The sequence below is a fragment of the Dasypus novemcinctus genome, chromosome 1 (assembly GCF_030445035.2).
Source record: "Dasypus novemcinctus isolate mDasNov1 chromosome 1, mDasNov1.1.hap2, whole genome shotgun sequence".
Classification (NCBI taxonomy): Eukaryota; Metazoa; Chordata; class Mammalia; order Cingulata; family Dasypodidae; genus Dasypus; species Dasypus novemcinctus.
Window position 1 is genome coordinate 26,772,506 of NC_080673.1, and position 18,161 is coordinate 26,790,666.

The window sequence follows — 18,161 nt, forward strand, 5'->3', positions numbered from 1 at the left end:
TGTTCTGAAGACTCCCAACAAAATTGAAAGGAGGTTAGTAAATTGCATAGTGAAAAGATCATCCTCTAAGCCAGGAAATGGCCACCAAAGAACCACATCATTTCTTAATTGCATGAGTTTTCCCCAATTCAAGGTCTATCCCATTTAGAGTAGCTGTCAGCTTTGCATGCTTTAAAGTCTGGGAATAATCTGCATGTGTGTGAGTAAAATTCTTATATCCAAAGGAAAAAGTTAATTTTCTCGCTGTAACAGCATCACAAATGCTGAGAGTAACTGTGTAATAGTTTGGGTACCCTCTGAAGAAGAAGAAAGAAGTCAGTGGAATGGCATTCCACAAATTGTCTTAGGACAAGTGTTCCATTGGACACTTGAATGGGCATTCCCGAATGTGGAAATTTCTCTTGTGTATAGTGCCCAGGCTGGTTTGGTGATAGTATGCTCCAAAAGTAACCTCATGTATAGCAGTAGTCCTTAACTTACCAATTTTCTTTCAGTGATAGGATGATTTTGCTACTTCTTGGATGATTAACTAAACTGTACTCACTGGGATTATTGGAGATCTTTTCTCAATAATTCAAGATCTGTAGAATACCTTTACATACACACTTTGTAGAAATATTTATAAAGGAAATTAGTGTTAATAGTGATTGGAAAATTAAATTTCTGTCTTGGGACTTACATTTCCTCAGCAGTTGTATTCCTTCTTTTTATTTTAAATCAGTCATTGCTTTATCTTTTGATTTTCAGCAGATTGACAGACATCATCTGGACTAGAAATGGTAAAATGCATAAAATGAGAATAATTCCCTCACTAGATTGAAATCTTCCTGGTTTAACTGTTAAATGAATAGCAGCTTTAAAAATCACTCTGAAGAAAATCTTTTGCAAAGAAATAATATAAATAAATTTTATTTTAATAGTCTATATTCTTTGTCTATAAGATGGATTTTTCCTTTTATAATTATTCCTTCTCTAAATGGTAGTAAGATAAGGACTGTACTTGGTGATGGTATTAACCCCTCCAGAATCCTACGGTCTTGTATTGTGGTAATACACCTAGAACATGACTTTGTGTCTCAAGAGTGATCAGTTGTCTGGCATTATTTATACATAACAGAATGGTATAAAATTTGTCAAGAATTATTGTAGATTACTAATAAATTCCTACTTTTCAAACAATTTCATTGTATTTTTAATTTTCTCAAAAATGTTTGCTTGGGGGTACAGGAGAGAATAGAACATAGGCAATACCTGCCTAGGGAAGCAGAGAATGAATTGACTAAGGAAAGGTAGTAGGATTGTAGTTAGTGATTAGAGTCCACTGAGACTGGAATCTACTGGGATAAAAATGACAAATCAGTAAACTTGGGCTTGATTTGGGCAAGTACTAATATACAAGCAAATACAAATGGCAGGTGAAGTATTTGTCTGGCAGCATGTCATTTCCAATTAGCAATCATATTTAAAGGCTATATTAAGTAAATGGCTATATTAAGTTCCTGAATAATTTTCTGATTTGGAGAAAGACACCATTCCTCACATTGAGATTATAGACCACAAAATCTGCCTTGTGTGAAAAGGTATTATCGGATATTACACTTGTTATCAGGATTCTAACAAAGTCAGTTGGTATTCAGAGTAAACCTCCATTCCAATCAAGGAGCATGGAGTACTAATTCTGGAAACTGAGGCAAAAACACAATCATCCAGACTAGATCCACAATGCTAAAGAAAAGGGAAGAGAGAAATTTGTTGCTGACTAGGGATCCAGGTATCCATGGGCTATCCCCAGCTTACTGGATACTGAATCTATTATAGCATATCTTGTTTTTGACCAGGGAGTCTTACTAGGCGGGGACTTCTTGTATTCTTTCTCCTGCTCAGTTAGGCCTAATGTCCATATAGGATTGGACTTCCAAATGAAAGGCCAAGATAGTGTCAGATAAATGGACTGGCAAATAAATGAAGCAAGAGAAGACAAGGTTGAGAGAAGAGTTTTGAGGAATTTTACAGAATTAATAAGAGTTCAAAATTGTCTATTTGAAGTATAAAACCCTATGGTTTGTAGAAAAAATGAAATGTTGTCAGGACCAGAATTGAATTACAGTGTTTGGTGGGTAAATTTGATTCTATGTTTTCATTCGTCTTTGATTTAAAAAGAAAGAAATACAGAAACACAGCCTTCATCTTGTGACAAAGGAAAGCATGCACATTCTTCTATAAAGATGATATTCTTTCACTGATCTAAACTAAAGCACAAATTGATCATATATGTCCTTGAGTAGAGGGCATAGAGTGACAGAAGGTACAATATCCTTAAAGTCAGTTTTATAATTGGTAAGGAAAGCCTATACAATTCAGCCATTGTTTTGGAGTGGTGATAAAATTGTACATAAACTTTTTTCCTGATGGTCAAACTCAAAGCACGGTCAGAACTTGGCACCTCTCTATTAAGTGGACAATTAATACAAACATTATGAAATAGCTCTCAAATATCAAGTGTCTAAATTAGTTTTGTACAGGTGTTAGAGTTCATTCAATTTGTGTTCAAATCCTATGAGAGCTACTAAGAGTACAGATATTTTATACTCTTGATTACAATGAAGCCCAGCACTTTAGATGCTCAACAGGAGGGAAGACAGATGTGACTCCAGCCATACGGTGTTGGGTACAGTCAGAGCTTTATACTATCCCTCCATTTAGTCTTAGAGGTCAAGGTCTCATCAACTATTCTTACACCAGTCATTCAAAGGGGATGGTGACTTTCAAATATCCTTCCATTCCTTTGTAAATAAGTGTAGTGCTGAATGATGAGCTCCTTCATAGAAGAATTTGATAAATCTCAATTCAGTGTGTAATGATTTCTTAGATCAACATAATGAATTGATTCACATATTGTGAACATCTCCTAATAGGGCGTGCCTATGTGTGCTATGCTAAGGAATAAAAATGAACAAAAATATTTCTTCTTTTTCCCCATGTATATTTTACAGTCTGTCCCCTCTATAATTTGCTACATAATATGCCTAATTCCTAATTCCTATTTTGGTGACAGAAATAAAAATTCTATTGACTGTGCTTTTTATTAAATGTTCGACCAACCTCTTTTTTTACCAACTCATTTTATGGCAGATTAATGATGACTCCCAAAAGAAGAAAAAAAAAATACACTATCCAAAGTATTGAACAAGTATAGAGTGAAGTTGAGAAACTGAATATGGTCGTAAAAATATGGCAGCTATCAAGATAGTCACATTTTAAAATGTAAAGAAACATGTTTAAAAGTTACTTTGAGATGTTAATGTGATTTTCTTTTAAGATAAAATTTTAGACATAACTTAAGTTGACAGTTATTTTCATAATAGTTTTGATACTTTTTGGACTCATAGGCACAGGCTGGTGGCCAATTTTCATTAATTCCCTGGTAGGATGAATTAAAAAGTAAACATGTTATGTAGTGAATTCGACTTTTCATGTATTGTTTAATACAATCCACTCTATACGTACTTTATTTTAATATTACTGTGTTTTTTGGGCTTTGTGGAAGTAATGAATATTTAAGGCTTAATGCAGCACCACTTGACAAATTATTCATGTGTGTGTGTATATATATATTTTAATATATGCAATTAATCCATTATTTAGTCTTGAAGCAAAATATTTTTTCTTCTTCCAACTCATATACCAAAGTATTTATTCTCTCTACTAAGTATAAAGTATAACTGAAAAGCCTCCTTTATAAAGGTTTTGAAAAGCAACCATCAAATAAAATATAATGTAGAGTCATGATTAGGCCAAGGTTAACTGTAGACTATTATAAAAGCCACTTAACCTTTCTGGGCCTTAGTTTCTTTAACTAGACTTCGTCTTAATGATTTCTGACATCTTTATGAGCTTAATATTCTAAAAATCTCTGAAATTTTCAAGATGTATGATTTTTATGAAAAATAGATAACGTCCATTGTGTCATGAATAGTTGTACAATAAAGTTGTCAGCTGAAGTTTATTAAATGATGTGTGCTGACCACCAAAAAATTATATTTTCCCCTTTAAGAACATTTAATTTATGAAATGAAGCCCCCATGGCTCTTAAATCCACAGATGGGAAATCGTGTTACCCAGGGAAATCTGATAGAAGTATGCTTACATAAGATATGTTTACTTTAAGGATATAATACATAATTCAGATATCAGATTAGATTTTTTTCCCTAGAAAATGACTTTTTTCAAAAAGAACATAAATGTAATTTGACTAATTTAAATATTCATATAAACACTTTATTAACAAAGTTTACTTAAAAGTGGTAGGCGCTCATGGTGCCCTGACTAATCCTTCCTATATCCCTCACCAGCTTGACACAGAGCTGGCCTGCACTCCCAAGTGTGGACCCCGGGTTGGTTCCAGGGGGTGCAGGGTACCCATTGCATGCATACCGAGAACATGTATACCTGGCTCATTGTGTCTGGTGCCGCCTGGAGGAACTCACTGTTCCAGAAGTTGCCCTGAATGTAGAAGGCAGCTTGCAGAACTCTCCTATGGAATACTATGGGAGAACAGTCAAGTTGTGCTGCCTGGGGCAAAGGATTGTTGAAGTAGGACATATATTGCTGTGCCTGGGACTGTGAGGAATATGTTTCCTAGGGAAGAGGAGACATTTGGATCCATAGATGGGGAATTTCCTAGGGCAATGTGCACATGCCCAAGGTAAGAAACATGTGCAGGAAGGATCAGGGAAGCAACAAAAAGAAACACAGATTTCCGGTGCCGCTGATAAGGATAACCCAATCACAGAAGAACACGTAGCGAATGGACTTAGAGAGCAGACAACTTGGGGGAGGGGGGAATGGGGAAATAAATAAATAAATAAATAAATATTTTTTTTTTAAAAAGGCAATACATGATCCTAGGTAGTGTCTAGCAATGGAGAAGAAAAGGCTAAAAGTTTTATTGTTGGGTATATGAAAAATTGAAATATAGATTGCAAGTTTTTTATCAATTTTAAATTTCTTGAAGTTGATAACTCTACTTAAGATGAATACATAAGTAAATATCCTCGTTCTTATGTACAAGAATATGAACATGACAGAACAAAGTATTCAAGGAGCACTATACATAGAATTTACACTCAAGTGTTCAGAAAATGGACTGATAGATAATTATATAGAATGATGTGGTAAGTGTGACAAAATATTAAAATTGGTGGATCTACATATCTGGGAAGTTAAGGATATGTTTCCTTTCTCCCTACATATTATTTTTGTAAGAGTGAAAGTCTTCAAAATAAAAAATTTAAATACTGGGCAAAAATATGCAATAAAAGGTTAACAGAGAAGAGAGATAATTTAATTATAAAAATACTAAATAGGGTGCACTAATCAGTACAATAATACCCTGTGAAAATCTACAGACTAGATAAAATCCTTGTACAGAGAACTTAGAGACACTAAACTGATACTTTTTGCTATGAGTGCTGCTATATAATCTAGGAAAACTATTGCTCTGTAACATTATATTCATAGAGCACTCATCTGATAGATGAACTCAAGTTCAGTTCTAATCATTAATGATTTGAAATAGACTTCAACTACTTCTCTTTAATTTGTCAGAGAGGGCAAACACCTATAGAAAGAACTCATCCTGAAAAAGACTTTATGGCAACATGGTACTAACTATTGTTTTTAAAAGAAAAACTCACAGAACCATACACCAAATATTTCCTGAATGCTCGACATTTCATTTTTCACTGCATCTTTTCAAAGCAGATAAAAGTCCTTCTCCTCTGACTCTTGAGATTTTTGCATTCTTTAAGGAATGTTTATTTACTTTTCTTTTCTGAAAACTTTCCCAAAGGAGAGTGTTCTGACTTCCACAAAATCATCCTCTGGTCCATAAACTTTTAAATAATTTGATTATGAAATATTTGATGGCCCTTTCATAAACTTCACCTATTATATTTTAATACATTAGATTATGTGAAAATTACAAATTTGGAGGAGGTATAATCTCTGTGTCAAGGCTTTGATGTCTATTTAGGCAAAGAATGTTCATATGAGGTAAAGTAGTAAAATGCTAAGTAAAGTGTAAAAGGAATAACAATATATGCTCAGGGATATCGAGGAGGGATTCAGCAGATGTAGGGATGTTACGCAGAACAAATGCTTTTACGAATTTAGGAATGGAAAAGCATGTGTAATGTTGGATATTTTGTAAAGGAAAGCCAACCCCCTTATACGAAATCTACACAATGCCATTAGCTTGGAAAGAAATTAACAAGTGCTAAAAGTCAACTCAGAAATAAATTTGCCTAATATTTAAATGCATGGAAACATAAGTAAGCTTAATAATTCTGATACTATAGTAGAAGTACAGTTATACTTGTAATTCTATCATAAAAGAATGAAAAATATGAGTGCAAAAGTCTTTGGGGCACAGAGCATATACTGATAGTAGAATTATACTCCAAGGACAAAGAACACATAACTATTATTAAAATATTGTTTGAATATAAGTTCACATAATACACACATTGCAATGAAACAAAATAAGACTTCTAAACATTATTGTTATCGCTTAAAAAATAAAAAAATAATGAATTAATGGTTTTAGAAATTTTGGAACACTTCAACATACATTTTTTTCGGTGCCACCCGAAATGTTTTAATGATACTGGGTTGCTGAAATTTTAGCCATTCCTTTCCATCTTTTCTGTTTAGCTTTTATCTGGCATATTTAGCTACTACAATGATTTTGATTTCTTGTAAATAGAATAAGTCCTTCTATCTATACAAGAAATCAGTAGAATCTATACACGTATGTGTGTATTCTTGCTTAAATTTCTGTAAAATTCCAGATACCATGGTACTTAAAAAAAAAAAAGATTTCTTTTTATTTATTTTTTTCTTCCCTTCCCCGCCACCGGCAGTTGTCTGCTCTCTGTGTCCATTCACTGTGTGTTCTTCCGTGACCTCTGCTATCCTCATCAGTGGCACTGGGAATCTGTGTTTCTTTTTGCTGCGCCATCTTGTTGAGTCAGCTCTCCGTGTGTGCAGTGCCATTCCTGGGCAGGCTGCACTTTTCTTTTGCACTAGGTGGCTCTCCTTATGGGGCGCACTCCTTGTGTGTGGGGTTTCCCTATGCCAGGGATACCCCTGTGTAGCAGGGCAGTCCTTGCGCTCATTAGCACTGCGCATGGGCCAGCTCCACACAGGTCAAGGAGACCCGGGGTTTGAACCGCGGACCTCCCATGTGGTAGGCAGATGCCCTATCCATTGGGCCAGGTCTGCTTCCCCCACGGTCCTTTTTCACTCAAGAAGTTCCCAAGTAACCTGTCAACAGCAGGATCATCAGACTATGTAATGTGCTGTCCACAGTGCTGAACCAGACTCCTTGCCCCAAGTCACAGGGTAACCATTAACAAGCAAAGCATTCTTTTTTTGCTGAGTATTTATATGGGTACAGGAATTTCTACTGCATACCATAGAAAACCACTATTAATTGCTTAGAGATGGCTTAAAAACAAAATAAAACCTTTTAGTTAACCCTTGTCTAGTGCTGTTTTAGCCTTACATGGACTTCAGAACTCATGGAAGAAAACTCATGTTAATAAAATACACAATAAACTGATCTATAAGCTGTTATAATAGTTTATTAATTTTCACATAAATAGTTGCCTAATGAAAGAGAGACAGGCAGACACTACCATATGCCTTGCCCTGTGACAAAGGAGTACAGGAACACCAGCAGCCAGTCTTTGGGGAGAATGCATTACCTTATGATGCCTTAATTTGGACATTTTCACAGCTTCAGAACTGTAACCTTGTAATAAGTGTAAGAGAAATAAATAAATAAATCTTTAAAAAAATAAGACCCAGCAAGAGGGCAGAGACCCAACTTGACTCACACCTCATCGATGTAATCCAATCAAAAGCAATCTTATCAAATCATTTAAAGGGAATCTAATGCAATCTAAGGGTATTGCAGCCATAGGAATAGATTAATTTAAGAACATAATTTTTTGGGGAATCGCCAAATTCAAAGTGTCCATAACTAAAGGACTTAATGTACGTAAAGCACTCAGAGCAATGCTGGGCACATAACAGACACTCAATAAGTATCAGTTAACATTTTCACATGTTCATGACATTAACTGAGTTGCAACCAGATTTTCAATAAACCTGATCTTTGTTTACAAAATATTTGTAAACATTATGTAAATATTTAATTTTTTTCTTATGCATTGATTTTAAAGTTTAAATATGAGATATTTGACTACTTTAACTTCTGTATGTGTCACCTAAATTTGGTCTACATGGCTGAATAAATTATAAGTAACATAAATTCCAAATGAAGACACCAAGATAAATTGTTCTTCACTCTGAAGATAATTTACATTATATGATAAATAAATAGAAATAAAACAACCACTATCAGAACTCAAATATGAACCAAATCAATTAAGGTTAGCAGAAAAAAATGATGTTTCCTTGCACTTACAGTTAGTTAATCATTATTGGGCAACTAAGGCAATAAATACATCAGAAAAAATTGGGAGGTGCCATAATGAGCTGGTCAGATAAGACACACTATGCAAATATCTAGCCAGTATTGAATTATGGATATAAACAAAATTGGCGCTTTTGGAATTGTTGCAGTGCAACAATTCCTAATAGATATTCCTTTCATTTTGAAATTAAAAGTAATGCCATTTATTAATAAATATTAATATATTATTCCATTTAATATGTTTTATACAGATGTTTTATGTGCTTAATACCTAGACATCCAGCTAAGTTCTGTTATGCAAAGAAAGCATAAACAAGCAAACAAAACACAACATAGAATTTCCATCCTTAAAGATCCCATAGCATGGTGGTAATACCTAGACATACAGCCAAGTTCTGTTATGTAAAGAAAGCATAAACAAGCAAAGAAAACACAAGATAGAATTTCCATCCTTAAAGTTCTTATAACATGGTGGGAGAGTTAAGCAAAAACGAATCATGGCAATACAATATGAGGAGATCTGTACCACAGAAATAAAAATGAGGAGGGGGCTGCATGGACAGAAGCTTTCAAAGAGTATGCAATGTTTTGATCTTATGACTAGATCCTCATTAGAAAAGTACAGTTTAATTTTAAGGTATAGATTTGAAGTCAGGTCTGAGTTCAGTCCTTAATTCTACATTTTATGGTTGTGTGCCTTGCACAAATCCCTTAAGCTCCACATCAGCTATGATTATTAAATGTTATAAAGCAGATAAAGTGCTTAACTCAAATTTTAGCCTTTTGTTTCTCAATATAATATAGTTGTTATGAACGATGAGAGTTTTCCAGGAAATGGTAAATGGGCAGGGGTGTGTACCTTTCAGGGATAAGAAGCAGATTACATGAAGGCAAAGATACAGAGAAAGTGTAGCACTTTAGGAGAATGTAATTGCATGTGGGTGAACAGTAAAGAAGAATTAACTGAAAAATCAGCCTAAACTTTCTCCTTTGAATATAAGAAGTCTAATATACATGATAGAATGTCTGTTGAAAAATAGTGGTATGTGTATATGAGATCTTGATTATTCCATGGAAAATTCTTGGGTGCATAAGGTTTTGTAGATCATCTGTAAAAACTTTCTTATTGATATCTACTGCCAAAGATGGAGAACATTGATGATTTTGCACAGGAGAAAGATATTTTAAGGATATTCTGTCCATGCTTTAATGATGTGTTGTAAAGAATGAAGGTGGGTTGGGGGTAGGGATCAGGGCTGTAGCCATGAAATCAATTAGAAGGTATTTCAGTGGCTTGGAGAAGGCGTATCAGTTGTGTCGTAAAAGGACGCAGAGGACACAATCAGCTGGCATTTCTTAAAAGACTTGTTAATAATGGAAGTGTTTATTGTGATGTGGGCAGTTAAAGTGACCAATAGTTTAGGACTGGTAAGAGTGGGATGCCATTGAAGGTTTCATGAAAGCCCAATTGAGGGCTGGCATCATGGGAGAAACTGTGGTCATGAAGTAAAGTAGCATCCATCAGAACCACACTGTAGCAGGGAAGGAATGGGGGAAATAAAATCTCCAGCTCTCCTTTCATTCTCTGAATCCTTCTGGTACCTCCCAACCAATCCTAACCAGAGGCCAGTGGACAAAGAAACCTCCATAGATGTCAGCTTTCTGGAAAAATGACAAAGACATAAAAGGTTATAGAATAGATCTAGGAGGCAAGCACAGAATAATTGGCACAAGATGAAAAGGGTCTATGAGGGCAATGGTAAAAGATACAAGAAATTTTTTAGGGAGTAAGATAAAAAAAATATCCTTGGTGACTATGTCATTTACATTCAATAGAACTCTACTAATACATATGTTGATTGTCTGGGAAGACATATAATGACAGAGTTGCTCTGATATTCATAATATTTTTTATTCATTCATTCATTTATTTTAAAGCTATTTAGATTACATAAATGTTACACAAAAAATACAGGGATTCTGATATGCCCTGCTCCCCACACCACCCACATTTACCCCCATTAACAACATTCTTCATTAGCGTAGTTCATTCATTGCAATTGATGAACACATTTTGGAGCATTACCACTAAGCACGGATTATAGTTTACATTCTAGTTTACACTTTCTCCTACACAATTGGCAAGATAAATAATGGTCTGTACTTGTCATTGCAGTGTCATTCAGGACAATTCCCAAGTCCCAAAAATGCCTCTGGATTACATCTGTTTTACCTCTCCCTGACCTAAGAACCTCCAGTGGCCACTGCCTCCAGATCAATGATACAAGTTCTTCCACTGTTAGAATCACAGTAAGTTTACAGTAGAATACTAGGAAGTCTACTCTAGTCCATAGTTCATTCCCCAATCCTGAAGATTCTGGAATGGTGATGTCCACTGCACCTCTATTTGAAAGGGGGCTTCAGTCCCATGTGGCCGATGGATGGGACTTTCTTGCTTGCAGTTGTAGACTCTCTCAGTTCCTTGGGATGGTTGTTATCCATCATCACCTCCTTGTTAGTTGTCCTGGGTGAGTCCAGTGAAGTGGAGAGTAGGTATTGCAACTTGTTGAGGCTCAGGCCCATCTGGCACATGGACAATGCAAAGATTTAAGTCCCTTGCATGTACACTTACCAACCCCAGCACCAATTATGGGGTCAAATAGAAGGGACTGAAGAGCCATGTGTAGGGAAACCACAACTGAACCCAACTCTGTCACACTGGGGAGCACAAACCCCAAAGCAGGGCCCAGCAGCAAGGCACCAAACTCATGAGCTATCTGCCCTGACCATAATTCCTGGGTGTCTGTAATATTTTAAATGAACTGGCATTTAATCACAATATCATAATTATTTTTTAAAGAAATATTTGTATATATGAGACTTAGATTATTTCAATGGATGTGAGAGGAAAGATCTTACAGTGCTGTTCAGCTATCTTGCTTGAAAACCTGTATGAATGGTGGAACTATTTACCAAGAAAGGGATTACAAAAGAGAGATCCGTGATTAGAGTTGAGAAAAGGAAGGTAACACATTGCATGAGGTTCTTTTTAATGGTTTAAATTGCTGTATTATTAGACTCTAGTAGGCTTAATCTAGTTCCTAAAGCTTCAATGTAAACACTGCCCCGAAGCTGCAGTAAAAACAACTTATTTGGTGAAATGGACAGTATACAGGTCCACAGTACAACATAACAATTTCACAGCTAGTCATCATATTCTGTAGAAAAATATTTTTGCAGTAAAAACTACCCTCCCACCTGGACAACACTGCAGAGAAACTCACTCATCTGGGGGTATGACCTCAGGAACTCAGGTTCCCTGGTAACAACTCTACAGAGTTTGTTAATGTGACATTAGGAAACTAAACTAGGATTTTACAACATTGCCAGCTCTGGAGGCTTGGAAGTGTGTTGAAAGTGGAATATTGTTGGGCCCAAACAGTTTTTCCCCCACTTCATTTTTAAAGTTGTTTCATTGATACCATGACCCTGGATCTTAAAAGCACTGGTTTCCCTAATTTTGCTATTAAAAATTATTCGTTAATGAACATATTTGTGGATGAATATTTTCCTCTATATCTCTGGTTATTTTTTATGATAGACCCCAGAAATCAAATCATCACCTCAGAGCCTATGTGCACTTGTAAAGCATTTTGCATGTGCTGACAAGTCTTTCTAGAAACCTTGAACAAACATGTATTTTTATTTATAATATATAAGGTAAGATTCTTCTTTCGTCCAAAGTATTATAACCATTAGAGATCTTTAACTGATACTTGAAAAACCATATTTCAATTAGTTACCATATTTTAAACTTCAATTTTTGCATTTTTTATCAGTAGTATTTATTTATTATGGTTTCTTTTTGAGGTCTTTGTACTTTTTTGTGATTTGAGAGCTCTTTAAATATTCATTATGCCAGCCATGTATGTTGCAAATCTTTACTTTGTTAAACTTTTAATTTTATATATCATAGTTCTGGTGTTCAGAAATTTTGCTATTTAAGAAAATACATTGTTTTTTCCTTTGTGATCTATTTCTTTGCTTGAAACTTAGAAATTCCTTTCCCACTGTACATTTTGAATTTGGTGAATCCATAAAAGATTATGTTCTTACACTAATCTATTCCTGTGGGTGTGGTACCCTTTGATTCTTTTAAGATCACTTGTTTAGGTTGCTTTTCGTTGGCTCTTCATGGGCTTAAGTCAGTGAGCATGAGCCAGCTTGGGTCTCTGGCTTCTTGCTGGGCCTGATATAAGCATACACACATAAATACACACACACAGAGGAAGAGGGAACTCTGCCATTTTTGATCCTGCCATGTGAGAGAGAACTCTAGAATTGCTAGCAGCCAAAACTTAAGCAGGAAGACCCCAGGAGACTGTGTAGAGAGCAGCTCAAGGCTGAAGAGACGTGCTTGCTTGAGAGTTGGGCTCCTGGAGACAGTGAGCCCTTGGGGAAGGCAGAGATCACTGTAGAGATCGCCAGCCATCTTGCTTTACCACGTGGTAGCTCGTCAGGATCATCAGCAACTGACTTTGGTGAGAAAGCATCTCAGATGATGCCTTGGTTTTGACATTTCATGACCTTGGAACTATAAGCTTTTGCCCCACATAAATCCCCTTTTTAAAAACCAATCCATTCATGGTAATTTCATTGGCAGCAAACTAAAACAGCCACTGAGATAAGTGCCTATCTATATTTTATTTTTAATTTTTTTAAATTTTTGTTTCTGAATGTTTAACACAAATCCCTCCAGATTGTATTTAGGTTCTTAAACCAAATAAACCAATTTATTTAACCTCTGTTTATCACACTTTTTTCTAAAAAGTAGACATCATAATAGTACCTACCTCAGAATGTTGTTGTGAAATTTGAGTTAATACAGGAAAGTGCCTAGAACAGTACCTGGCACATAATTGATACTCAATAAATATTAATTATTATTCATAACCATTTATGTAAAATTATGAAATCTATAGATCTCTGAACATTGAAAATTTTTCATAACTCATTTGGTGGAAAACATAATCTGAACTGATTTGAGGCTCTTTTTGTTACATTTGGTGGAAATCTTTCATGTTTCAGTACAGATATATTGATGTGTTTGATTTCAGGGTTTTGACCAAAACTATATAAAATACAATGTATGCTCTATATTTTCTTTCTAAAAATCAAATAGAGTTTTAGAATGAATTTGGTACCTGAATTTTGATCCATATCCTATGTGTTGTCTATATGTTGTTATTTTACTTAATCATCACAATGATCCAATTATACATTCATTTATTCAACCATTATTTTGCTTGTTCAGGATGTTTGGAACATATTAACAAAACAGATTAATTTATCTTTCCTTCTTTAAGTTAGCATCATATTTCTTTGAGATTGTAATATCACTGCTTATTATTATTAACAAAAATATTTCTTAGGGGGATGATAATACTGTTGTAAAAGTATTATATACATGATTGCACACATATCATGATTTCAAAAACATTAGAATAAATTGAGGAAAATAACTTTAATTATATTTTATAGGAGAAAGTGAGGTTAAGAGAGATTGAGATGTTGCTCAAGATACAGTAAGTGGCTAAAACTGGGATTAGAATCTTTGAAGGCTAAAGCTCCACTTTCCACTGCTCTATTTTCATGTCTGAAGGAAGGAAACAAACATACATCTCTCAACATACATACATCTCTCTGTTTTCCCTCCTTTTCTCTACCTCTCCCTTCTCTTCCTTTTCACCATTTTCAACTACGTAATCACTGATTGCCTACTATGGCTGTTTAGGGTGCAGCTTAAGAGGCCCTGTTTAGGTCTGCTATAACTATTTTGTTGTCTTTATGTCACATTTTCCACTCTAATTTCTTTTTCATAAAATCCTCACAAGTGAGAGGTATGTAAGGCAGATAACATTACCATCATTTTCAAAATGAGAAAGTTAGGTAGCTGGGTTAAATGAATTGCCCAAATCATAAAGGATGTTATCAAGAGAATTGGATCCAGAAGTGAGGTTGTAGCATATGAACTCTTTCCACAAGACTCAGCGTACTTCAGGAACAAAAGTTGAATTGGAAAATCAGCAATGTCTATTAGGATCTTTCCTCAGCAAATATATTTGTTAGAGCCCTCACCTTGTCAAGAGTTGATACAATCTTGGGAAACCAGTCTTCTGTGGAATGATAAGGAAGTATATGACTCAAAACTTAGAAAATTATCTTCCTGTTGTATTTGATTCTGTGTTGTCATTAATTCATGCCTGTAAATGGAGTCAATCAAAGTAACTGAAGCAATTTGAGGAACTATACATGATCACAAGCTCTGGGTGGAATAATGAAGGCAGATCAATGATGTTACTATTACAGCTAAATACCATGAACACTTGATTAGGAAAAATTGCAATCTAAGAGGATGAGATGACAGCATCTCTACTTTTCCAAAACTTATTTTTTAGAAGAGAATGCCATACATGCATTCTTTCACATCTCACTATTGCTTTACATAGAGCCCTTTTCCTTTCCAGAAGCAGTGTGTCCTCTTTGAAATTCTTTGGAATTCTTTGTCAAGAGAAACTTTTCTCTCTACCTTAAAACACAAGCAATTATCTATAACCACCCTCCATGTCATTTTAGTGCCAATGATGAGTCTAAAGAAAGAGCAGCTGGAAAATGAACATAAACACGGGAAGTACCACCTGTCCTGTAAAATAAGAATGTTCAATGACCAAGGAATATACTGAAACCAAGTCAACATTAATACTAACATCACATATATGCAAATATAAATCTATATCTGCCAACATATTTAATGAATATAAGGATTTCAGTTATTCAAGTTATCTCATAAATGAGAAATTAATACAAAAAGCTTGGCTAGCAGCATACTACTACTGAAAATCTGTTATGTGTGCCTTTTAACCTTTTTACAAATCCATTCAAATAATCCTTGCTAGCAGAGTTGCTGAACATCATCCAGTTATCAAAAGTTAAGATAAAAAAGATTTTGAAAAAATCTATACTAAATCTTTCCTTTTAAAGAAGCTTGGTTATACATGTGTGCTCAGGGAATATTACTTTCTATGATAAATACATATGAGACCTTTGAGAAACAATTTATAATATGATCTCTCTTCCTTGTCAATATTCGTGTAGGGAATAAAGCCTTCATTTAGATGGCTGATGTAGTCTGTCTTCCCAGACCCACATATTGATTAACTGTACAGAGAAGACAGTTGCTGGTGTAGTCTCTGTCTTTATTTAAATTAATCCTTTATGACTATTTTTCTTTTCTCTTTTATTTTACAGTGATCTGTCTCCAAGTACAAAATAAGCACATTTTAAAAATGTTTGGTACTGTTTAAAGATAAACTAGAAGCTAAAATATATTTGGTAACCTGAGATTCTTTTACTTAATAAATTATTTTGGATTGTTTTATTAATAGTGGCAATGGAAATCAAATTAAATCAACTTGATGAATTTAGCAACTGATGGCAAAACTCACAAAAACATACTGTGAATGTGTATATATATGTAACCATTATTCTTCCATTTTTTTTTTCAGGGGAAAATTATCTAAAAGTTGCAGTTTTGCTGTTCTAAGGGCAGATTCTTTATGTTTAGTCTGATAGAAATTTGTTTTATTAATAGAAATTTTTGTAACCTCTCTAGGTCTCTAGGTCTCTATTTTCTCATTGTCAAGAGAGGTTGATAATTTATGTCCTGGGGTAACTGTGAGGATCAAAAGGATGAATGCGGGTAAGCACTTAGCACAGTATTTGGTACTAATAAAGGCTTAACAATATTAGTTCTGCTTATTATTTATTATTTATCTACAATTAACAAAGTTACATCTAATCAGTCTCTATCTAGAAATGGGTCTATTAATTCAGATAATACCAGAGTATTAAAAATTTATGTTTGGTAGACTGTACACAAGCAAATATGAAGACGTGTCTATTTATCCACATCAAAACAATCATTGCTTTTGTGAAGAGACTCATGCATTGATATGAAAACAGTGTAGCAGAGTATCAGTAATTAGGGCAGAGTTAATATTTCCACTTTAAAATTCTCAACTTCAAGGTAGTATAGTAAATCATTAAATGAGATTAGATTGTAAGTTAGATTTGTAAAATACGGCTTCAGATGCAATTTTTCCTGAGAATTATGATACTTTTTACATTTTAATGTAACAATTGAGTGTTTTATTATAGTTATTCATAGTCATCATTTGGATAAAAATCTTAAAATATTCAAGCAGTGTAACTTTAAAAAATTACAAATAACTTAGAAAAAAACACAAAAAACAAGTGTTTGTAAGAAGTGACACAGGCAAAGAATTTGGTAGGTTAACACAAAGTGGAAGAGAAGTTCCTGTCGAGGACCACAGTATAGTTCCAGCACGAGTGTTTTCAATTCGCTAAGAAGGTCAGAAACAGAAAACTCAAGACTTTTCCATTGAACCAGGTATAGAAGTTTAGATGACTGCCTTGCACTTTCTTTATGGTAAGAGCTATAGATTGTGTTTTAGCCCTATACAGCTGTGATTAAAAAAAAAAAGCCAACAGATATGTTTTCTGACCTTTGTGCTTATTTGTCCAAACACCCCAGATGTGCTAATTTCCTTTGACCCCCTTCTCATCTCCATACTTATTCATTAGTCTAGAGATTTCTGAAGAACAATAAGATAAACAGAGATAATGAAGACAGGACATTAGAGAATCCATCTAAGAGAGAAGATTTACAGCTTGACCTTCTCCTGATGTGCTTGGAAAGGCACCATTAGCAGTTCTAATTCTTTTCAAGAAATTATATCATTTGCTTAGCCTTAAAAATGGCCATTGCTTGCGTTCTCAATGTTTTACCTTTGGTTAGTTTTTCATATGGTTTATTACTCAGTTGCCCTGATTTTTAAAATATTCATTATTTTTATGTTTGAAAATACTTGTTTATAAATGTTGTTCATGAATTTTATATGTTCCCTGATAATTTGATTTTGGGGGAAGGATAAGTGATTATCCTTTAGAATATTTTAAATTAAAATGGAAGTTAGCAAGGATACTAAACATAAAACTTTATAGAAATATATTGATGATATAGAATTAATATGTAGTAATATGTATGAAGATACGTGTATTGATGATACATAAAATACTTTAATCTGAAAATAAATAAATGCAAGTTAACATTTCTTGACTTCCTACATTATTTCTAAACTGTATGTATCATGGTCTTTTGACATTTTATGTTTGAAAATAATTTCTTTCCCTGCTTTTTCATAATTAACTTTTCCTTAGAAAAATCCCAGTGGATTTCACCATTTCATAATGCATTAATAAGCCTATCTAACACAGTGCTTAGCCTTATTATTATTATTACTAAATTGAGTCCTCTTTTCATTTACAAAGATTAAGAATTTCCTAATTGTACCCACATTGTAATTTCATGAATGATATTCCTGGCCTCTATATACATCAAAGATAATGGTGAATGAACCTGCCAGCAGAGTTCACATGCTCCTATCTAGGCAACCCCAGCTAAGTGGCTGTCAGTGCTCTCTTCTGCAAGCTTAGTTTATTCCAGGGTGTAATAGGCGGTAGGTAATCCTGGGGCTAGATTAGATTAGAGCACCCTCTGGCAGATGTTGATCTGGCC